Genomic DNA, 25462 nt, shown 5'->3' with positions numbered 1-25462 from the left:
TCCAGACTGCAGCGCCTTTAACCGCACGGCCACTTCGGCCGGCTCATGTGTGTGTGACCTGTACAAAACAGGACTAAAGGGAGATGTGTGGTCTTCAGTCCTGAGGCTGGTTTGATGCAGCTCTCCATGTTACTCTATCCTGTGCAAGCTTCTTCATCTTCCAGTACCTACTGCAACCTACATCCTTCTGAATCTGCGTAGTGTATTTATCTCTTGATCTCCTTCTATGATTTTTACCCTCCACGCTGCCCTCCAGTACTAAATGGGTGATCCCTTGATGCCTCAGAACATGTCCTACCAACCTATCCCTTCTTCAAGTCAAGTTGTGCCACAAACTTATCTTCTCCCCAATTCTATTCAATACCTCCTCATTAGTTATGTGATCTACCCATCTAATCTTCAGCATTCTTCTGTAGCACCACATTTCGAAAGCTTCTATTCTCTTCTTCTCCAAACTATTTATCGTCCATCTTTCACTTCCACACATGGCCACACTCCATACAAATACTTTCAGAAACGACTTCCTGACACTTAATTCTATACTCGATGTTAACAAATTTCCCTTCTTCAGAAACGCTTTCCTTGCTAATGCTAGTCTACATTTTATATCCTCTCTACTTCGACCATCGTCAGTTATTTTGCTCCCCAAATAGCAAAACTTCTTTACTACTTTAAGTGTCTCATTTCCTAATCTGATTCCCTCAGCATCACCCGACTTAATTCGACTACATTCCATTATCCTCGTTTTGCTTTTGTTGATGTTCATCTTGTATCCTCCTTTCAAGACACTGTCCATTCCGTTCAACTGCTCTTCCAAGTCCTTTGCTGTCTCTGACAGAATTACAATGTCATCGGCGAACCTCAAAGTTTTTATTTCCTCTCCATGGATTTTAATACCTACTCCGAATTTTTCTTTTGTTTCCTTTTCTGCTTACTCAATATACAGATTGAATAACATTGGGGAGAGGCTACAACCCTGTCTCACTCCCATCCCAACCACTGCTTCCCTTTCATGTCCCTCGACCCTTATAACTGCCATCTGGTTTCTGTACAAATTGTAAATAGCCTTTCGCTCCCTGTATTTTACCGCTGCCACCTTTAGAATTTGAAAGAGAGTATTCCAGTCAACGTTGTCAAAAGCTTTATCTAAGTCTACAAATGCTAGAACCGTAGGTTAGCCTTTCCTTAATCTAGCTTCTAAGATAAGTCGTAGGGTCAGTATTGCCTCACGTGTTCCAACATTTCTACGGAATCCAAACTGATCTTCCCCGAGGTCGGCTTCTACTAGTTTTTCCATTCGTCTGTGAAGAATTCGCATTAGAATTTGTCAGCCGTGACTTATTAAACTGATAGTTCGGTAATTTTCACATCTGTCAACACCTGCTTTCTTTGGGAACGTATACAGGGAAGGGCAGCACGAACTGCCACAGAGATGTTGAGGAAAGTGGAAGCCTCTTGACAGATGTAAACTCTCCAGAGAAACCGTATGTGTTGCTTCCGTAGGGATCGTGAGGAACATTACATTAACTGCAGCACGAACTGGGGCATTCAGTCATTCTTTTCGCCTTTTCTCAATTCATACGTCAATGGAACTGGTAAAAACCCTAATGACTGGTACAGTGCGACGTACCCTCTGCCATGAGCTTCAGAGTGGCTTGCACAGAATAGATGTAGAAGTAGAAACGCGACATCGCAAATGTGCTCTGCAACAAGTAACCAAACCACTCGCAGTCACTCGCGACATTCAAGAAGGATGTCTGTGGAGAAACCGAGCGGTACCATTTGAGCGCAAAATTCACATTTCGTCACCTTTCGGACAGCACCTCGAACACACTTGGCAATATGGAACCGCATCACCGGTCTGCTGCAGGTGCTCACAGCTTGGCCAGGTGTGGGCGTCGGGCTCTCTATTAACAGCTCACGTGGCCAGCACGTGTCGAGGGAATACTAAGGTACCGCCTTGCCGCGCCACTCGCAACGGTCGTTTTGAAGCTCTGTGGCTTCATCCGGTAAATCAAGCACAGCCCAATCCTGGAACAGCAGTCGGCCGAGACATATTTACGACCGTTCACAATTCAGCTACGGCCATTTACAATACACATGACGTTTCCCATACTTATGGCACTCTTCGGTCGTCATCCACTTGTTACAAGTTGTCCATTTCACTGTATAGTTACAATGTTACTGACCGACCTCATTAATTAATTAATTTGTGTTTAAATCTTTGTGGATCTTAACCATTTAATACGAGCGATCTTTATTCGTTCGACATGTCGAAGACAATAATTCATCACAAAGTAAATATACATCGTAATAGACCATGATAACATAAATGGCACAAATCACAATGAAACAAGTAAAATTAGAGGAAAGCAATATCAAGTAGATAGGAAAATACATTATACACATTGCAAACAGATAGCACATCTGAAATGTAAAGCGGAAAGCCTCATGAATTTAAAATAATTATTTAATAAACCGGAAGTATATTAATGAGGTAAGATATCGGCTACACTATACCCTCTAAACTAAACTCCGTCCAAACAGGTCTTGGAAGACCCAACGGCACCGACCGATCGCCGTGTCATCCGCAGTCTACAGGTGTTACTAGATGCGGATATGGATGGGCGTGAGATCAGCACGCCGCTCTCCCAGGCATATGTCAGTTTTCGTGATCGGAGCCGCCATTTCTCAAACATATAGCTCCTAAATTTGCCTTACATGGACTCTGTGCGCCCCGCTTGCCAACAGCGCTCGCCAGACCAGACGGCCACCCATCCAGGTGCTAGCCAAGCCCGATAGCGCTTAACTTCAGTGATATGAGGGGAACCGGTGTTACCACTGCGGCAAGGCCGTTGGCACACTACACGCCATACAGTCATATAGCACAGTGGAGATTACTCGGCAACTGGGGGGCATATCCAGAGCCATTATGGATGTCTTTCATTCCTCGTCCTTTGGAACTATAAATTGTACACTACAAAATATAATATACCGTTTGAAGTCCACCACACTCACAGAAAGGCACATTTGCAAGATTCCACTTTGTCATTTAGCTTTTACAGCGGTCCGTTCCAGTTATTCTATTTAATCTTGTGCATTGCCTACTTGGAAGGTCAAAACCAGAAACTTGTTTTGTTCACTTGAGCAATAAGGACTCCATTTCGCTGAATGTTTCCACGTCACTGTTCCTGCCAACCCCACTCTTCTTCAAAAAATTCGTATCGTTGGATAGTTCTCCAGAGAGGTGTCCTCGACTTCATTCGATTGTCTGTGTGTGAATTGGAAGATGGCATTGTTTTGATATCTTCTTCCACTCTTTTTTATTGCGGCTTTGCTCCTGATTGATGGTGGATGGATATTGGTCAGCACTGGTAGCCTGGTTCTGGTGGTCAGTATCCTCATCGATTCATTGAGCTCTACGCAACTTTGTGTGGGTTCTCATTGCCCATACTGCGGCGCAGATTCTCCAATGCTAGAAGAAGTGAAAAACTAAAACTAAACTCCGTCCGAACAGGCCTTGGAAGGCCCAACGGTACCGTCCGGCCGCCGTGTCATCCTCAGCCCACAGGCGTCACTGGATGCGGATATGGAGGAGCATGCGGTCAGTGCACCGCTCTCCCGGTTGTATGTCACTTTACGAGACCGGAGGCACTACTTCTCAATCAAGTAGCTCCTCAGTTTGCCTCACGAGGATTGAGCGCATCCCGCTTGCCAACTGCGCTCGATAGGCTGCGTCATCATTCATCCTAGTGCTAGCCCAGCCCGACAGCTCTTAACTTTGGTGATCTGACGGAAACCGGTGTTACCATTGCGGGAAGTCTATGGAGCAACCGCTGTCGACAGAAGTACAGTTAGTCGCTGGACACGGAGGGTGAGGTCATCCTTTGTGTAATTCTCATTATGTTCAATAAAGAATGGTTGAAGAAAAAAAATGCGGTGCATTACTTTCCAGGCAACCGTCATATTTGCCAACAATTTATAGTTCCTGTCTGTTCCACTCACATATCCATATGCATTTTCTGTCAATTAAAAGTTTGATTCCTTGCAATTGCATAAGTAATTGACTGGAATGGATTTACTGTTATTTAACCGAAATCAGTATGTAAAAGCAATTGGTTAACATATATGTTAACGCATATTTGACTAAGAAAGATGAAACACATGTGCCTGTTGATGAATATACAAATGCAATTGACTGATAATCAATATACATCTGACTATGATGAATATTTAAATATAACGGAATTAGCAAAACGTGTAAGCTTTCACGGCCGGCGTCTTCATTAATTAAAACTTCCGGGCTGAATTGCCGTGGTCCATATATAAAACTGCTTCCCCTTCCTGACGTTTCGTTGCCCACTGTGAGCAACATCTTCTGAGGTGAGTCGGCGACTGGCTGCTAGGAGTTGGAGGTCCAGCTCATACAGGGTGTTACTAAAAGGTACGGCCAAACTTTCAGGAAACATTCCTCACACACAAATAAAGAAAAGATGTTATGTGGACATGTGTCCGGAAACGCTTAATTTCCATGTTAGAGCTCATTTTAGTTTCGTCACTATGTACTGTACTTCCTCGATTCACCGCCAGTTGACCCAATTGAAGGAAGGTAATGTTGACTTCGGTGCTTGTGTTGACATGCGACTCATTGCTCTACAGTACTAGGATCTAGCACATCAGTACGTAGCATCAACAGGTTAGTGTTCATCACGAACGTGGTTTTGCAGTCAGTGCAATGTTTACAAATGCGGAGTTGGCAGATGCCCATTTGATGTATGGATTAGCAGGGGCAATAGCCGTAGCGCGGAACGTTTGTATCGAGACAGATTTCCAGAACGAAGGTGTCCCGACAGGAAGACGTTCGAAGCAATTGATCGGCGTCTTAGGGAGCACGGAACATTCCAGCCTATGACTCGCGACTGGGGAAGACCTAGAACGACGAGGATACCTGCAATGGACGAGGCAATTCTTCGTGCAGTTGACGATAACCCTAATGTCAGCGTCAGAGAAGTTGCTGCTGTACAAGGTAACGTTGACCACGTCGCTGTATGGAGAGTGCTACGGGAGAACCAGTTGTTTCCGTACCATGTACAGCGTGTGCAGGCACTATCAGCAGCTGATTGGCCTCCACGGGTACACTTCTGCAAATAGTTCATCCAACAATGTGTCAATCATCATTTCAGTGCAAATGTTCTCTTTACGGATGAGGCTTCATTCCAACGTGATCAAATTGTAAATTTTCACAATCAACATGTGTGGGCTGACGAGAATCCGCATGCAATTGTGCAATCACGTCATCAACACAGATTTTCTGTGAACGTTTGGGCAAGCATTGTTGGTGATGTCTTGATTGGACCCCATGTTCTACCACCTACGCTCAATGGAGCGCGTTATCATGATTTCATACGGGATACTCTACCTGTGCTGCAAGAACATGTGCCTTTACAAGTACGACACAACATGTGGTTCACGCACGATAGAGCTCCTGCACATTTCAGTGGAAGTGTTCATACGCTTCTCAACAACAGATTCGGTGACCGATGTATTGGTAGAGGCGGACCAATTCCGTGACCTCCACGCTCTCCTCACCTCAACCCTCTTGACTTTCATTTATGGCGGCATTTGAAAGCTCTTGTCTACGTAACCCCGATACCAAATGTAGAGACTCTTCGTGCTCGTATTGTGGACGGCTATGATATAATACGCCACTCTCCAGGGCTGCATCAGCGCATGAGGGATTCCATGCGACGGAGGATAGATGCATGTATCCTCGTTAACGGAGGACATTTTGAACATTTCTTGTAACAAAAGTGTTTGAAGTCACGCTGGTACGTTCTGTTGCTGTGTGTTTCCATTCCATGAATAACGTGATTTGAAGAGATGTAATAAAATGAGCTCTAACATGGAAAGTAAGCGTTTCCGGGCACATGTCCACATAACATATTTTCTTTCTTTGTGTGTGAGGAAAGTTTCCTGAAAGTTTGGCCATACATTTTTGTAACACCCTGAATAGAGCGCTTAGATGGCGCCACCACTCATCACGTGCTTTCGACTTTAAAACTATCTCTGGCTAGTGCCATCTCTCTCGATTATAGATAATCGATAGTCACTTCGTTGGTACAGAGTCGACCGTCATATCGTGTCTAGTTTTAATCCTTCTCCTTTTTTATTAAAATTGTTTTCGAGCTTGTAGATCTCTATAGCTTCAGCATACACGCGGGTATAATAATGTGAGGTCGTAGCTATCACGTTTGTCTCACTAAATTTTATTTCGTGATCACCGTCTTTGAAAACGTGTTCCGCTACAGCTGATTTGTCAATTTGTCCCAATCTACAGTTCGTTTTGTTGTGTTCCGTTAGGCGGGTATTAACACTCCTTTCCCAATATAAGCCATGCCACAGCTACACGGAATTTTATACACACCTGGTGTAGCTAAGGGGTGTAGTGCGTCTTTCACCGTTCTTAAACTTTCAGTAATTTTCTTGGTAGGTCGAAAGATTGTCTACACTTGAAACTTGTCCAAAACTTTCCCATTACGGTCCGTGATGTTATGAATAAATGGAAGAAAAACTTTTCCAGCTGACGGTTGTTGCTGTCGTGTATTTTCGGACACATTTTACTTCTAGGGTGGAGTGCTCGAACTATTTCGTTGTCAGTGTACCCATTTCTCTTGAAAGCCGTTCGCAAATGGCTTAATTCATCTTGCAAATAAATTGGCACACAGATGTTATTAGCCCTGTCTAATAAAGTTTTTATGACTCCTCTCTTCTCCCTAGGATGTTGATTCGAATCCTTATGTAGGTAACGATCGGTGTGTGTGTCTTTTCTATGTACCTTGTGCCATAAAGTCCCACCTGCCCGTTTAATAACCAATACATCCCAAAAATTTTGTTGTCCATTACTCTCTTTCTCCATGGTGAATTTATCTTTGGATTGAAACTGTTTATGTGCACCAAAAAATCACTCAGTTCCTCTTCAGCATGATTCCATATCACAAAGGTGCCATCCACGTATCGATAACATTTCAAAGGGCTTTTTTTGGCCGACTGCAACACCTGTTGTTCGAAAAATTCCATAAATAGATTAGCAATAGCAGAGCTCAGAGGGCTACCCATGGCCACCCCATCAATTTGTTCATAAAACTCGTTGTTATATTGAAAATAAGTCGAGGATAGGCAATGTCGAAACAAAGCTATTATATCAGTAGGAAACATATCAGCTATGTAAGAAAGAGCTTCGTCAACAGGGACCATGGTGAACAGGGATACTACATAGAAACTGACAAGAATGTCACTTGGACTAACTGTAATCTCCCTCAGTTTTTCGATAAAATGCATGGAATTTTTAATATGAGTGTCAGTTTTACCTATATACGGCTGCAACAAAGAAGCAAGTTATCTAGCCAGCTCTTGAGTAGGAGCCCCAGTGGCGCTTACTATCGGTCTCAATGGGACACTGGGCTTGTGTATTTTAGGTTACCCATACAGTCTAGGAGGGTAAGCTTCCGGTTTTCAAAGGTATTTTTTATCTTCTGTAGGAATGGGAGAGCTTTTTATTAATCGCTGGGTAGCACTTAGCACTTTCGTTGTAGGGTCCTTTTTCAGTTTTTATAGGTGGTAGGATCCAAGAGGGCACTGATCTTTCTATGATAATCCTCACTCTTCAGCAAGACAGTAGCATTACCCTTATCAGCAGTAAGTACAATAATACTCCTGTCCGCGTTAATCTCCCGTAACGCCTTCCTTTCTCCTAGGGATAAATTACTGCTGGGTGGCTTTGCTTTACGTAATATCCTGGCTGTTTCCATCCTGATTTCATCGGCAGAATGCGGTGATAACAGACGAATCCCTGCTTCTATATTGGCAACAATATCTTCCGTGGGAATCTGTGATGGAGTGATAGCAAAATTTCCTCCTTTCGAGAGAACAGAGACTTGGTCCTTGGATAGCTCTTTCCCGGGCAAGTTGATAACTGTATGGGAATTGTCTGTAGTCAATGTTTCCGGTTTTTGTAAATACTCGAACTTCTTCTTCTGCCAGTTAGAAGACACTTCTGCGCTAAGTTCCATAGATCTGAATGTTAATCTGTCCACCTTATTCCAATCACCCAACCGCATAGTATTGCTAATACATAAATGAAGATTTAACAGTTGACTACTAGTTACCGCAAGTCCTCGACGTGTTTCATGGATCCGCTCCCGCAGCATCGCCAATTCCATGCGTAAATAAATACGGTTCGCTTGCGCTGTATGGAACATTATCTCGCCTTCAAAAACTTCGAAACTGTCCCATTGTTACGACAACGTAGCAAAAAAGTGAGTGAACAAAGTTGTTGAGCTTTCTTCTTACGTAGGCTCTCCAGTCGTACCATAATCGACATATCCTCCCCGTAGAGGCGTCTAATCATAACATGTAAGCTTTCACGGCTGGCATCTTCATTAATTAAAACTTCCGGGCTGAATTGCCGTGGTCCATATATAAAACTGCTTCTCCTTCCTGACGTTTCGTTGCCTACTGCAGGCAACATCTTCTGAGGTGAGTCGGCGACTGGCTGCTGGCGCTGGAGGTCCCGCTTATGTAGAGCGCTTAGATGGCGCCACCACTCATCACGTGCTTTCCACTTTGAAACTATCTCTGGCTAGTGCCATCTCTCTCGATTATAGGTAATGAATAGTCACTTCGTTGGTACAGAGTCGACCACCATATCTTTTCTAGTTTTAATCCTTCTTCTTTTTTATTAAAATTATAGCTCGGACCTCAATTATTATACCCGCATGTATAGAGAAGCTGTAGAGATCTACAAGCACGGAAATAATTTTAATAAAAAAAATTATTTCAACCTACCAAGAAAATTAGAGCCAGCAGCCAGTCGCCGACTCACCTCAGAAGATGTTGCCTGCAGTAGGCAACGAAACGTCAGGAAGGAGAAGCAGTTTTATATATAGACCACGGCAATTCAGTCTGGAAGTTTTAATTAATGGAGACGCCAGCCGTGAAAGCTTACATGTTATGATTAGACGCCTCTATGGGGAGGATATGTCGATTATGGTACGACGACTGGAGAGCCTACGTAAGAAGAAAGCTCAACAACTTTGTTCACTCACTTTTTTGCTACGTTGTCGTAACAATGGGACAGTTCCGAAGTTTTTGAAGGCGAGATAATGTTCCATACAGCGCAAGCGAACCGTATTTATTTACGCATGGAATTGGCGATGCTGCGGGAGCGGATCCATGAAACTAATTACACACCGCAGGTGTGTATAAAATTCCGTGTAGCTGTGGCATGGCTTATATTGGAACAACTAAAAGGAGTGTTATTACGGAACACAAAAAAACGAACTGTAGATTGGGACAAACTGACAAATCAGCTGTAGCGGAACACGTTTTCAAAGACGGTGATCACGAAATAAAATTTAGTGAGACAAACGTGATAGCTACGACCTCACATTATTATACCCGCATGTATGCTGAAGCTATAGAGATCTACAAGCTCGAAAATAATTTTAATAAAAAAGAAGAAGGATTAAAACTAGACAAGATATGGCGGTCGACTCTGAACCAACGAAGTGACTATCGATTACCTATAATCGAGAGAGATGGCACTAGCCAGAGATAGTTTTAAAGTCGAAAGCACGTGATGAGTGGTGGCGTCATGTAAGCGCTCTATATAAGCGGGACCTCCAGCGCCTAGCAGCCAGTCGCCGACTCACCTCAGAAGATGTTGCCCGCAGTAGGCAACGAAACGTCAGGAAGGAGAAGCAGTTTTATATATGGACCACGGAAATTCAGTCCGGAAGTTTTAATTAATGATAACGGAATTAATTTATTATCATTTAAACACAAGGACTCCGCAGAACGAACCTGACTGCACAAGGACAAAACATACCATCTGTTCTACTGTTCTACATCCAACCAAACTCCAACATCCTCAAAGCCCTGTGGAGATAGAAGACAAATTCCCATCTACTTATGGTCTTTAACATAGCCCATTTCATATCGGAACACGAAGCTGAAAGAAAATCGAAGCTGTCCCATGCATGTAGCAAAAGATCATGTAATGGACTTGTTTCGTCCTTACCACGTGCTTACCAAAACTTTGCATTTGTTAACGAAAATCTTCTTTTCCTAATTCTCCGGCAGAAAGAATTTTCAGACAGAAAGTCCGTTTTAACAAAAGGAGTTGAAGTTGCAGACATATGTGGCACCGGTTGACTAAGTACGAAAGAAATCTTCTGTGCAGCTTAATGAGACACAAGAGGAAGAAAATACGAAGCCACTATTTGCGTGCAGCAATTTTATAATCGGCTTACTTTGAGCTGAATTTATAAGTGTTCATCACATATCGTTCGCCCCACGATAAAGCATTAAGGAATAAAGGAAATCCCTGTAAGCAAACTCACGTAGTCTATTTTTCATTTAAGCTGTAAATTTAAAAATAATGGAATTAGTGACAGCATAATATACTCTCAGTGCTACAAGGCGGCGCTTCACGCACACTGTCCCATTCTACACATACTCGCCACGAAGGTCTCGGTTACCCCCAATTAACAAAATAAAAAAGTAACTCTCTTAGATTGTCATCCATTTGCTATAAGTAATCCATTTCACTGTAAAGTAACCATGTTACTAACCTACGTCATTAATTAAATAATTAGCGTTTATATAACTGTAGATCTCAACCATTTAACACGAGCGAACTTAAAAAAAAATAAGTTACACTTGTTGTCCGACGCTAAGACATTTACGCAACAAAAGTGGCGGATTGTCAGAACAGAACACATATTTTTCAGATAAACTTCTGCTGTAATTATATACACTTAAAACTCAAAAGAAACTGGTATAGACATTCGTCAAACACAGTAGATGTAAACAGGCCGAATACAGCGCTGTGGTCGGCAACGCGTACATAAAACGACAATTGTCCGTCGCAGTTGTTAGATTGGTTACTGCAACTACAATGACAGGTTATCAAGATTGAAGTGAGTATGAGCGTGGTGCTATAGTCGGCGCACGAGCGATGTGAAACATCCCCTTTGAAAAATTAATGAATTACTGTGCTGGTAAACCCCTTACGTTATTTGATTTTCAAACAGCTGAGCAAAACTGAATATGCTCAGACATTTCTCTCTTTACTTATTCTGGTCATCAATTAACTGACACACAATATTTTTAGCGCAACGCAGTCTGACTTTCAATAATCCCTACAAAAGAATGGCCCTGACTAACAATAACCTATACCTTTCACGAATCACTTACCTCACAAAAATCTTCGTTACTCGAACTACTGCAATACAGCGAGCGCCAATACTGCCAGCTAAATGAACAATTCTAACTACGGAAGGCACTAACTACTGATAGGCATAGTTAGCAAATGAAAGATTTTGATAGAGAACAATGTATTTAACTTAATAGTGTTCAAAAGTCATTATATATATATATATATATATATATATATATATATATATATATATATACCAGTTCATGACATCCAGTCTTATAAATTTCGTCTTTCTCACGGACACACGTCCAGATCATCCGCTCTCTAAACTCTGCCATCTCTCTTCCCACATCCACCACTGCTGGTGGCTCATCTCCAATTGCGCAACGCTACGCGCTGTTCACATCCAACTGCCCCACACTACAATAATGGATATTCCAATAACGCCAACCAGCCACAGACTGCACACAGCAGAGTCAGTGATTTTCATATAGGGCGTTACGTGACGTTAACAACATAAAAACCTAAACAGCCTACTTACAGATGGGACACACCATCTCCAAGGTGGCGATGGAGTGAGGATTTTCCTGTACGACCATTTCACGAGTGTACCGTGAATGTCAGGAACCCGGTAAAATATCAAATCTCAGACATCGCTGCGGCCGGAAAAAGATACTGCAAGAATGTGACCAAGAGCGACTGAAGAGAATCGTTCAACGTGACGGAAGTGCAACCGTTCTGCAAATGGCTCCAGATTTCAATGCTGGGCCATCAAGAGGTACCAGCATGAGAAACATTCGACGAAACATCATCGATAGGGACTTTCGGAGCCGAACGCCCACTCGTGTAACCTTGATGACTGCACGATACAAAGCTTTACGCCTCGGCTGGACCCGTCATCACTGATGTTGGACTGTTTATGACTGAAAACATGTTGTCTTATCGGACGAGTCTCGTTTCAAATTGTATCGAGCGGATGGACGTATACGGATGTGGAGACAACCTCATGAATCCATGGACCCTTAATGTCAGCATGAGACTAATCAAGTTGTTGGAGGCTCTATAATGGTGTGGAGAGTGTGCAGTTGGAGTGATATGGGACCCCTGAGACGTCTAGATACGACTCTGACAGCATCCTGTCTGATCTCGTGCATCCTTGGGCAATTGCAGCAGGACAATGCGACCCTCCACACTTCCAAAATTGCTACAGGGTGCCTCCAGGAACACTCTTCTGAGTTTAAACACTTCCGCTGGCCACCCAACTCCTCAGACATGAACATTATTGAGCATATCTGGAATGCCTAACAACGTGCTGTTCAGAAGAGGTACACCGCCTCGTACTCTTACGGATATATGGACAACCCTGCAGGAGTGATTGTGTCAGTACCCTCCATCGCTACTTCAGGTATTAATCGAGTCCATGTGACGTCGTGTTGCGGGACTTCTACGTGCTCGCGGGGGCCCTACACGATATTAGCTTTGGCTCTTCAGTGTACACAGTATAGCAATCCAAACCCTACAGCGAAACAGGAAAAGGAGCACGAAGATTAGGTACAGCTCGGGTGCTAGATGAGTTTAGACAGTAGATACGCTGACATTGTCAAAGCTTCACCCTCCTTTTTCTGATTCCTTACTTCACCTAGTGTTTGGCTCTGTTACACTTCTAATATAATTTGTGGAGTACCCATTGCTCCTCAGAACACTTTTCAGGTGTTGCATTTCGCGTCTGAGGTGCTTCGGCTCACATATTCGTCCTGCTCGCGTTACGAGCGTATCAATCATGCCTCTTTTCTGGCTCGGATGGTGGTTTGATAGTTTGTGCAGGTATCGGTCCGTGTGTGTCGATACACGCTGTGTCCAAGGTTTTCGCCGTCCCTTGTGACCAACCCGTCTAGAAATGGAAGTTTTTTTATTGGTATTTTCTACTTCCATGGTAAATTTCATGTTGGCATGGAGGCTGTTCAAGTGTCTTAGAAAATCACCGAGCTGTTCTTCACCATGGTTCCATACAACGAAAGTATCATCGACATATCTGTACCACACCTTAGATTTACAAATCGCCAAGTCCACTTAGATCGGGGAAGGAGAAAAGGGTCCCACTTGCAATGTCGGGAATATACAGTATACCATGCACATGCGAAAAAGTTTATGTCGGAATGACAGGACGATCAATCAGCACCAGAACCAAAGAACATAAGCGACATTGCAGGTCTGGGCAGGTGGAGAACTCGGCCGTGGCATAGCACGCACTGAGTGAGACCGACCACATAATAAAATTCGCCGACACGGAAGTTCTGGCTGTCGAGAACCACTATCACATGCGCTTGTTCAGAGAAGCTGGTAGAAATACAAAAACACGCGAATAGCTTCAACAAGAAAAAGGAAAACCTTAAGGTAAACGGATCCTGGCTTCCCGTACTGCAGCAAACGACCGTCGCAGGTAGCAAGAGGAGAACCGCACCGGAAATGACCGCGGAGAAGCCCTCGGACGTTGGCGCACCAGGTACATATAGTCTGCGGCCGCGAGCTCGGCTCCAGTTCACCACCAGCAATGGAGGGTGAAACTTTGACAATGCTAGCCACTCGTGCAGGTGAAACGTCAGTAAAAACATTAATTAGATGAACGTCGGCCGAAGAACCCGAGAAAGAAGCCAATAGGCAGTTTGTCAACAAGTGGCCACAAAAGCCTTAACAATTTTGTATGTAGTAGATACGTTCTTCATTGTCTCAAGCGAAGTAGCGCTGCAAAAAGTTCCAGAGGATCACGCAGTGCCCGACGCCAGCCGTGTCACCCTCCGCCACATGGCGTCATTTGCTTGCGGTATACAAGTGAATGGGCCAGCACATCGTTCTCCCGGCTGTTAGCTTTGCAGACCTCCGAGCCCCTTTTTCTCGTTTCAGCAGCTTCTCAATCGACTTCTTCAGAGCGACCGCACCGCATTCATGCTCTCACCAATCCAAACTCACTGCCAGTAGCAGGCACTGAAGCAAGATACCCTTCATAACAGGCAGTCGTGCTGACTGCTCAGCTACAGAGGAGGACTCAGTGTGTCAGAATTTTCTTTTAACCTATTACTTTATTGCGTCTGTGCCGAGGGAGAGAACAGAAGCAGATTAAATTAGGCTTACCACCGTTTGTCCATAGTGCAAACATATCACTCTGTCGTTTTTAGAGAGGAAGTCTGCAGTGAGACCGGTTATGAAATTGATAGAGACATGAACTTTGCAGAAGATTCTGTGCCAATGTCTCTTTCCCCTTACCTGTTCCAGTCACAAACCGTACACGCGAAAATTGACTATTCTCCTGTCTGAATTCGAAACTATTGTCTTAGTTTCATGGCTTTTTCGCGAGATATAAGGAGGTGGGGGTGTTCGCTTCATTCTTTTAGGACAGCATGCTCTCTCAATTTCGGCAGTAAAACACAACGTGATATAAAACGTCTGTCTTGTAGCGGCCGCCACTGGGATTGGCTAAGCATCTCGCAGACGCTCTCGTGCTTAATGAACGAATCTGTGACGAAACGCGCTGATGTTCTTTGGCGCATGCATGTTTTCTCTACCAATGCTATCTGGTATGGTTCCATACTGACGAGCAACACTGAAGAATCGGACAAATATTCTGTAATTTTCCTCATATGTAAATGGACGACGCTTCCTGAGAATTCCCCCAATAAATCTGTCTGCCATCTGCATTTCCTCCTGTTATTTTCGTGTGGTCGTTCCACTTTAAACATATACCTTCGCCTAGTCACAAATAATTAGCAGATGTGACTGTATCCAGTGATTGTTCGGGAAACGTGTAACCAAACAATATCGGGCATTACCCTCTGGTAGGCACTTAATTGTGAATCGCAGAGTAATCTTGTAGATGAATACGTTATATTTGCTAATGCTGAGTACCAACTGAGAAAACTGCACTCATCCTCGGTCCTCTGCAGGTCTTCCTGCAATTCGCTAGAATTTTCCAACATTGCGACTTCTCTGCACACGGTGGTCAGAAACAATCTGAAAAGCTGATAAGGTTGTTGCAAGGTTGGTTGTGCTGTGAAAGAATTTTTAACAAAACAATTCGATACGTTGCACTGTTTACAAATTAATTAGCACTGAAGGCAGGCAACCAGGAGGAGGAGCGAGGAGATTAGTGTTTAACATCTCATCGACAACGAGGTCATAAGAGACGGAGCACAAGCTCGGGTTAGGGAAGGATGGAAACCGACCGTGCCCTTTCGAACGAATCATCCCGGCATTTACCTTAAGCGATATAGGGAAATCACGGAAAACCTAAATCAGGATGACTGGACACGTGTTTGACCCGTCGTCTTCCCGAATACGAGTCCAGTGTGCCAACCACTGTGCTATCCCACTCGGTGACGTAATCAGGTAGTTACGCGCGTAAATTCAAGCAGCCCGCCAGAGGCGGTGTCGCCAAACGTGTTGTTCACTTGTTTTCCTAAAACCGCAGAAGAGAGCGATGGAAGAATTGGACATGGGACAGTAGTAATAACAGAACCCGAGCCAAAGGCTGAGCAGTCTCGTACCCTGTCGCCTACTCTATGAGAACAACTGACACTAATTCTATGTGGCGTACCGATTTTCGCACCCAGTGGCCTGATTGGCTAAGTTCAATACCATTTAACTCTGAGATGGCGCTGCTGCTACTATCCGGGCAACCAGATCCTCTTCTGATGCAACGGAAGTTGCGTAAACAAGTTTGCGCATCTCTCCCCACACAAAAATGTCCAGAGGGGACATATCTGGGGATCGAGCAGGCCATGGTACAGGACCACCTCTGCCAATCCACGTGTCTGGGAACCGACGCACACGACGCACACGACGACTGAAATGTGCCGGCGCCCCGTCATGTTGGAACCACATGCGTTGTCTTCTAGGGAGCAGGACGTCTTCCAGCAATTCTGGCAATGCTCTGGCGAGAAAATTGTAGTAGTGCCTGCCATTTAATGGCCTAGGTAGCAGATATGGCCCAATTAAACAGTCCCCAACAACACCGACCCACACATTAACGAAGAATCGCACATGATGAGCGCTAGTAACTGTGGCATGTAGGTTATCCTTATTCCAAACATGCGAATTGTGCATGTTGAAGACTCCATCATGTCCGAACGTTGCTTCATCGGTAAACAACATAGACGATGGAAATAGTTCAAATGGCTCTGAGCACTATGGGACTTAAGATCTGAGGTCATCTGTCCCCTAGACTTAGAACTACTTAAACCTAACTAACCTAAGAATATCACACACATCCATGTCCGATGCAGGATTCGAACCTGCGACCGTAGCAGTCGCGCGGTTCCGGACTGAAGCGCCTAGAACAGATCGGCCACCTCGGTCGGCAGACGATGGAAATGTAGGATGCATTTCATAGTGTTCCAGATACCACGGCGAAAACTGTGCTCTGGGAGGGTAATCAACTGGTTCCAGGTTGTGGAGAAGCTGTAAGTGAAATGGACGTAACAATTGCTTTCGAAGGACTTGTTACATTCGTCTGATTCGTCCCCATGTTACGCGCTATTGTACGAGTACTGATTGAAGGATCCCGCTCCACATGCTGCAAGACAGCTTCCTCAAATTGCAGCGTTCTTACGGTGCGACGGCGCCCCTGTCCAGGTAATCTGCTAAGTGATCCGGTCTCACGCAGACTTTGGTACACAGCAGCAAAGGTCGTATGATGCGTCCGTTGTGGTGCGCTCCATTAGTAAACAGAGACAATGCACTACTACACTGGTGGACAACAGTTGCCTGCAACCGAAGAGCGTAATACGCCGTCTAACAACTGAGGATCGTAATACGGCGTCTAACAAATGAAGAGCGTAATACGGCATCCACCGGGTTAAATAATCCTCATAGGAAAGAATGACATTAGGGAAAAATATTTGTTTTCATACCCCTACAACCTCCCAGAATTTGTCGGCTTAAATACTTTTTCACCCTGTATAGTGTTGTGGGTTTGACAGCTACTAATGACAGCTAATTCAGCTCTATATACAACAGTATACAGGGTGAAAATTATTTAAACCGACAAACTGTGGGAGGCTGCATGGGACTCCGAAACAAATATTTTCCTCTAATGACAGATTTTTTAAACCGGTATAGAAAGATTTCTCTGGATGAAAATTAATTAAACTGACAAACTCTGGGTGGTTACAAGGGACGACGAAAACATATTCTTCCAATATATTTTCCTGTCAGGACAAAAAGTAACACAAGAAATTTTAATTCTTTATTACCTGGAGACAGCAACATTAACACAATAAAATTACATCAATTATTAAAGAGGTTCAATAATGCTTCCATATGCGAAAATGTTTGTAACTTTCCCCCATATGTGTATGAAGACGGTAGTGCCCTCCGTGACACATATGAGCGCATTGACTAGCAAAATGACCCTGCACGGTGAGGCTGTTGGAGGGTTAGTATTCGCCGCGTCATGTATGAAATGATTTTTCTTAACCATGGTGTTTCAGTGTTGCTATCTGGGGCTTTCTACCTTCCTTGTTTCCTTATTTTACGCTTTTCATTGCAAGTAAACGAGCTTTTAACATGTCAGTTTTCAACTGGTCAGTTTGAAATATGACGCCCTGCTCGTTGCGGTCAACAGTATTTTATTTTGTGGATGTTGAGTCCCTCTACTTCCTGTACAAGGCTTAATGTCTTATTGAGGTGTATTTCATATAAGATGTCATGAAGCACACATATTAGAATAAGATTCTGGTCTTTTATCATAGTGTCGATTGCATGTTTAGCAACTTGTAACTAAAGCTGCGATTTGAAATCACGAACTGGGGCTGTACTCCTCTAAACGAAAAAGTTTATGTACAGCTGAAAGCGGTTTATTTGAGAAACATGGATTACTTCAGATGCAATTGTCCTAAACATAAAACTATTTTTAAACAGAGATTACACGGGTGGGGCGAGTTCCGTCTAACACGATCGAAGACTGCAGGAGTGTCCTTAATTCCTGCTGCCGGCCGTTGTGGCCGAGCGGTTCTAGGCGCTTCCAACCGGAACCGCGCTGCTGCTACGGTCGCAGGTTCGAATCCTGCCTCGGACATGGATGTGTGTGATATTCTTAGGTTAGTTAGGTTTAAGTAGTTCTAAGTCTAGAGGACAGATGACCTCAGATCTTAAGTCCCATAGTGCTCAGAGCCATTTGAACCATTTGCCAATTCCTGCTGCTGCTGCCACTATCCAGATCCTCTTTTGAATCTACAGGTGTGGTCTAAACAAGACTGCACATATCTCGTCGCACAAAATAGTCTATAGGGGTTAAATCAGGGAATCTAGTAGGCCGTTGTACGGGACCATCACTGCCAATCCTCTTTTCTGGAAACTGGCGCTTCAAGAATCGACACACTGGACAACTGAAATGTGCCGGCGCTCCGTCACGCTGGAACCACGTGCACTGTCTTGTAGCGAGTGGCACGTCGTCCAGCAACTCTGACAATGCTCCGGCGAGGAAACTGTAATAATACCTGTCATTTAATGGCCACGGCAGGAGATATGGCCCAGTTAAACAGTCACCAATAACATCACATAATCACGTAGAACCGCAATTGATGAGTGCGAGTAGTTGTGGCATTTGGATTAACCTCACTCAAAAGATACCGGTTATTGACGCTGAACCCCCGATCGCATCCGAACGTTGATTCGTCTATAAACAGGACAAAGGACGAATAGCCGGCCGCGGTGGTCTAGCGGTTCAGGCGCTCAGTCCGGAACCGCGGGACTGCTACGGTCGCAGGTTCGAATCCTGCCTCGGGCATGGATGTGTGTGATGTCCTTAGGTTAGTTAGGTTTAAGTAGTTCTAAGTTCTAGGGGACTGATGACCACAGATGTTAAGTCCCATAGTGCTCAGAGCCATTTGAACCATTTTGAACGAATATTTATGACGCATTTGATACTGCTCCACGTTCCACTTCGAAAACTGTGCTCTGAGTGGATAATCATTTGGGTGCTGCCTGCCGCGCGGGTTTAGCCGATCGGTCTCGGGCGCTGCAGTCATGGACTGTGCGGCTGGTCCAGGCGGAGGTTCGAGTCCTCCTTTGGGCATGGGTGTCTGTGTTTGTCCTTAGGATAATTTATGCTATGTAGTGTGTAAGCTTGGGGATTGATGACCTTAGCAGTTAAGTCCCTTAAGATTTCACACACATTTGAACTTTTTTTTTTTTTTATTTCTTTGCTGCTGCCTGCGCACACGCTGTAGGCGTAAGTGAAATAGATTAAAAATTGCTCATGAAGGACGTTTCTTATTTTCCTCTGATTCCTCTCCATGTTATGTGCAATTGCACGAATGCTGAGAGCAGTTTCGCCCTTTAACAAAATCTCTCATGTAATTATGACATTAGAAAAAAAATGCTTCGGTGTTCCATGCAAACTCTCAGAGTTTGTCGGTTTAAATAATTTTCACCCTGTATATCGGTTTTTGGAAGTTTTACTGGCATCCAGTGTCGTCTACCCCCGCTGACGCCATCAGTCTCCCCGCGAAGGAATCTGCGTACGGCATCCGTCTGCATCTAGAGTAGATCTCATGTTCAGTGTGATAACGTTTCCTGAGTGTTCGCTTAGTATATATCTGAGGTGGGACGTGAGTGCTAACGTGATATATGGCTTGTTCGATGTGGCGAAACGTCTAAAAACCATATCCAGATTGGCGAGGTCCACAGCTCTCGTCGTTCAAGTGCAACACGAATTCTGTCCTAGGTCAGAGCTTATCTCCCCGTGCCCCGAAAGCGTGTGTTTTACCGCTCTCGACCATCTGGGCACCTAGCTGTACAAGAATACTCGCAAACTCATTCTCTGATCTCCCTTTCTTACAAGAAACAGAGCACTCTTCGCACAACTTAACGCCCTGCTGCATTTAAGAAAAGTTTAAGCATTTGCTGTTGCCGGGCTGATAACATTTCCCTAAAAAAATAACATGATGATTTTCCTCTATGTCAAACTGTAACGGAAAAGTCTCCAGCTTCACCCAGTTACGCTCTTTCTCTTCATATTTGCCAGCCAGAACACTTTCTGTACCCCATTTTGTCCTATTAAGTCCCTCCTTTACTCGCTCCCCAGCCGGCGTTTCCACAATAAATGTTATAGCTACGGCCGGCCGAAGTGGCCGTGCGGTTAAAGGCGCTGCAGTGTGGAATCGCAAGACCGCTACGGTCGCAGGTTCGAATCCTGCCTCGGGCATGGATGTTTGTGATGTCCTTAGGTTAGTTAGGTTTAACTAGTTCTAAGTTCTAGGGGACTAATGACCTCAGCAGTTGAGTCCCATAGTGCTCAGAGCCATTTGAACCATTTTGTTATAGCTACAGGGGGCAGCAAAAATGTGGAAACGTCAAAAGCACATCACCATGGCTAATATGGTCTAGGAAAAGCACTGGCATTCAAAACATCTTCCGATCGTCCCGGAATGGATAAATAAAGCTCCTGCATGGTTTTCAAGGGTATCTTGTACCATAGTTTCTACAAAATAGTGGCAAGGTCAGGTAACTACGGTGGAGGTCGATAACGATCACGCACCCTTCTCTCCAAATTAGGTTCCAAAAATTTAATAATACTTAGAACTGCTTACTATGGTGTTCAGGGAAGATACGACGGTTCATCCTCGTACTCACAAAACCAGCCCCGTCTGAACAAGCTGCCTGTCCTCTTGAAATCTAGCATCACCATTTGGGGATAAATGTTGTACTATGGGACGGATCCAGTAAGACAAAACGGCCATACAGTACACGACTATAGAGCGACATTGCAGCGTAATCAGGGGGCCGATGTGATGCCACGGTATGGACGCCCAAATGATCACAAAGACGCCGCCATATTTCATTCTTGGGATCGTAGGCTTGAAACGCCGTACGCCAGAGATAATCTGGGACAGAAGCTGTGAATAGTGTGAAACAAGACTCATCCTGCCAAATGACTCTCTTCCATTGCCCCGTAGTCCAGGTTTTATGGCTTCGGCACGACGTTTTCTTGTCGCGGACATTTGCATCCCTAGTGTGTGGTTTTGGATTTCCAGCTAGTCCTGAAGTTCCCTGCTTTTGGAGCTCGCTTCACGTTGTTTCGCTACTGACAGGGTCCGCATACGACTATTTAGTTCTACAGTGACTTCGGCAGCTGTCGTCCCCTTATTTTTTTATCACAATCCGCTCCAATGAACGTGTCACGATCACTCATCAGTCACTTACGTCCGCGTTGAGACTTAGTGGATAGTTTCTTTCCCACCTTCCCAGTATTCGATATAAATCTTCGATAAGCTGCCTCTTGAAACACCAAACATATCAGTTACCTTGAGAATGCAGGCTTTCTCGGCGAATCTCGATGATAAAATCTTCTCGGGTTGACAGCCGAGTCAATGTGTTGTTTTCCAGCAACGTTTCAGCAAGTTTATTACTTGCCATCTTCAGGCGAAGTGGTTACAGAAACATCCACCATACGAGCACCAACAATCTGCCCACGTTCGAATCTCTTAGCTCCGACATAATTCTCCCACAACTGTATAGAACACCGTTCTCACCATGACTGACACTCCCAACATATTGAGCAAGTTGCACAGATGCCGTTCGTGGTCAAATACAACAGCACCATCTGGAGGCTTGGCTCGCATCTGTACTCATTTTCAAGCATGCACTTCTTGTGGTGTTTCCATATCTTTGCCCAGCCCCTGGTATTTCGAAGTATTGAGTTCTATATTACATGTACGATTTATTATAACACGTATGTCGTTAAATATTTTAAACTTTTTGTTAGATTAAACAGAGGACTGGATTGCCCTACACTTGCCACGATAAATAAATTAATAAATCACAACCTGAAATTATTTCTGCTATAATTGCAGCAACGCAGATGATTGATTACCGTATGGCGTGGTTGGTTGCGAGGTACGCTCAGGCTCGAAATAGAGAAGGATTTTCTTTACCACCACGCGATGGCCTCCTACCGGGGGCTGTGTGAGCGTTGTGTTACGTGTACCTGTTGAGCGTAGCTGACTGTACTTCATGTTTGTGTTGTATGACGATGAAAGGATGAAGAGACTAAAATCCGGTGCCGAAACATAGCCTGCAACAGAGGGCCCCCAATCTCAACGTCCATATCCAACGGAGGCAACGTCCTTGCCGCAGTGGATACACCGGTTCCCGTCAGATCACCGAAGTTAATCGCTGTCGGGCGTGGCCGCCACTTGGATGGGTGTCATCCCGGCCGCCATGCCCTGTTGCCATTTTTCGGGGTGCACTCAGCCTAGTGATGCCAAATGAGGACCTACTCGACCGAACAGTAGCCGCTCCGGTCACAGAATACCATCATAACGACTGGGAGAGCGGTGTGCTGACTACACGCCCCTCCTATCCACATCCTCAGTGAGGATGACACGGCGGTCGGATGGTCCCGATGGGCCACTTGTGGCCTGCTGACGGAGTGGTATCCAGCGGACATATCACATGAACAGTGACACACGCTCTCACTCAAATAGACACTGCGGGGAGTGTTGAAATTTAAAGTAGTCTAGTGATCAGGAACTTGACGTCACCACTTCTTTTCCACTTTAATGTCAAATATTATTGGGGAAGATTTCTTCCAGCAACGGTAATTATAAAATAAATTTTTGCTTCCAGTACAGAGCTCATTATTAAAAATGTTTAATAACGGAATTGATAAGAGCAGGAATTTACTAGAAGGAAGACGAGACATTGTGTTAAAGAAAATGAAATGATCGACGTAGTTGGTTTTCGTGGTCGGTCATTTACAGGGAGATCGTAGTTCAAAAAAATGGTTCAAATGGCTCTGAGCACTATGCGACTTAACTTCTGAGGTCATCAGTCGCCTAGAACTTAGAACTAAGTAAACCTAACTAACCTAAGGACTTCACACACATCCATGCCCGAGGCAGGATTCGAACCTGCCACCGTAGCGGTCACGCGGTTTCAGACTGAAGCGCCTTTAACCGCACGGCCACACCGGCCGGCTGATCGTAGTTCGTGTATCGGTAACAAAGGTATGTATCACCAATGCTAGCGTACATAAAAATGCGTACGACAAATTTGTAATCGTTCTTCGTAAATCGCGAAAAGATAATGAAGGCTGGTTCTGTGATTGATCATGCAAATCTGCTTATAGGCTGCTACAATGGCGGCCGATCAGTTGGATCATGTTATGAAGACGTCCACATTGCGTCGTCCCGTTGATGCTGAAACAGGGAAGTACGGGTTAGGACGAGGTAGGTATGTCAACCTTTCCTAAACACGAACATTTTAAAGTTTAACACATACATTGTCACAAAAGACATAAACATGAAAAAAATACCGCCCCTCCTCTCGAAGCATGCCTCTATGCTGGAGGCAAGACTGGAGAAGAGTGTGCGGAAGAAGATCCCTCACGAAAGAAGCTAGAATCATTTGTTTCACAGATGGTTTTTATGTAAGTTCTTTTTTTTAACGTTGCGTTGTTCCATCTGTGGAGAGGTCGACAGTTCAATTAATTTAGGAAAAAGGGTATTGTATAATACAATCGGCTTACTTGTGAGTCGAAAACCACCACGAAGGAGTACGTTAGCGAATTCGGCTACTTTTTTTTGTGTTCAGTTACCAATTTATTTATTCAGTCCACTTCAGCTATAGCAATAAGAATCAATAATTTTTGTGAACGGTTCCACTTGCTTCGCCGGATTTTGCCTAGCTCCCTCAGGAGTCAGCTTATTAACGTAGTTACGTTTGCAGTTATGCACGAGATACAGGACTCTCCTCTTTGTTTCAAAGGTCCAAACAACCTGCTTGTACTTCCCTCTACCTTCATGAGAAAGTCTGCCCAAATGACAGTACCTGTTTCCAGGTTTCAAGCATATAACCCTCATAGCTCCAGGCACCACAAGCCGCTTCCATAAGGTGGCGAACATCCGGCACAAGCTTTAAGTCTCGTCATTACAATTTTTCCCTTCTCTGTCTTGCGTGGCGACATACAGGGGACAGACAAAGTAATGTGAACAACTGTACTTACTTAGGAATGAATGATTAATAAAGGATTGGACTCCCATTCGCCCGTAATACAGTTGCGATTCTTCTTGGAATACTGCCATATAACGATTTGTCTATATAGTCTCCAGTGGAATGTTATGCTATTCCTCGATCAGACCCTCATCTAACTTCTTTAGTGACGAGAGAGGCGGAAATATGCTCCTGAGTCTGCACTCCAATACTGCCCACAAGGGTTCGACAATGTTGAAGTCTGGGGACTGTGCTGGTCAGGGAAGAAACTGCAGCTCAGTTGCATGTTCCTCATACCACGATTCTACTGTTCTGGCAGTGTGAATAGGTGCATTATCGTCCTGAAATATGGCGCTATTTTTGGGGAACGACATTTTAATCATGGGGTGTACCTGATCACCTAAAATGTTCACATAATCGTTGGCTGTGACACGACCTTTGAGAATAATGATGGGACCAAAAAAATGCCATGATATGGCTGTCAGCACCGTCACACTTCCACCTCTATGCTTAACCGTTGGTGTCAAGCAATCAGAATTGTAGACATCTTTTGGCGTTCTCCAGACATAAACCCGGTCAGATGTTGGAAACAACCAAAACGTTGACTCGTCGGACCTTATAACGTGTTTCCAATGATCAGCCGTCCAGGATTTATGCTCCTGACACTATGTTTTACACTTATTTGAGTTGGTTGTCATCACTAGTGATTTCGGTATGGCAGTTCATCCATGAATATTCGCTTTATGGAGATCTCGGTGAACATTGTCGATCCATACGGGATCTCGGAGATGGCTGTTGGGCTCTACAGTCACTTTAGCCGCCGTAAGTTTGTGTTGTTTTGATACAATTCTTGCTAGTGTACGACGATCTCTGTCATTTAGTTTCGATTGCGCCCACTATTGCATTTACACGATGATGTCCTTCCATATTTTGTGTAGGCTGTCATGACTGTTGAAACAGTTGCTCTTGAAACACTCAGTATGTTGGCTGTCTTGGGTACTATTGCTCCAGCTAATCAGGCCTCCACAATCTGCCCTCTTTGGAACTCAGTTAGGTCCTCCATGGTACGTCGATCATGGCCTCTGAATGCAAATGGCTCTGAGCACTATGGGACTTAACATCTGCGGTCACCAGTCCCCTAGAACTGTAATAGACAGACATCTATGCAGACCATCACACAGGAATTTCAAACCGCATCAGGATCCGCTGCAAGTATTATGAAATTTAGGCCGAAGTTGAGACAGCTTGGATTTCACG

The sequence above is a fragment of the Schistocerca americana genome, chromosome 6, assembly GCF_021461395.2.
Source record: "Schistocerca americana isolate TAMUIC-IGC-003095 chromosome 6, iqSchAmer2.1, whole genome shotgun sequence".
Taxonomy (NCBI): Eukaryota; Metazoa; Arthropoda; class Insecta; order Orthoptera; family Acrididae; genus Schistocerca; species Schistocerca americana.
Note: the sequence above shows the minus strand (reverse complement) of the source record.